Raw genomic sequence first — 312 nt, 5'->3', positions numbered from 1 at the left:
ACGGGGGGTCACCCTAACCATAAACTTCACTTACAAAATAATTGTGAATCACTCAATTATTTTAATGTTTAATTTAAAAAATTAATAATTACATCAATCAAATAAATTTAATTACAAATTATAATATTTAACACAACTTACTATATTTAATATTTATAGCTTTTAGATTATACATTACAAACATATTACAAACAATAGGAAAGTGGATTGACAGACACGATAGTGTCTATCAACATGCTAGTTTAGATATTAAATATTTATAGCTAGTTTAGATATCAAACTCTTCAGGTTTCTCTCACTATAGGTTCATTC

The sequence above is a fragment of the Lupinus angustifolius genome, chromosome LG02 (genome assembly GCF_001865875.1).
Source record: "Lupinus angustifolius cultivar Tanjil chromosome LG02, LupAngTanjil_v1.0, whole genome shotgun sequence".
NCBI lineage: Eukaryota > Viridiplantae > Streptophyta > Magnoliopsida > Fabales > Fabaceae > Lupinus > Lupinus angustifolius.
The sequence above is the reverse complement of the archived record's forward strand: the minus strand, read 5'-3'. Positions refer to the sequence as shown.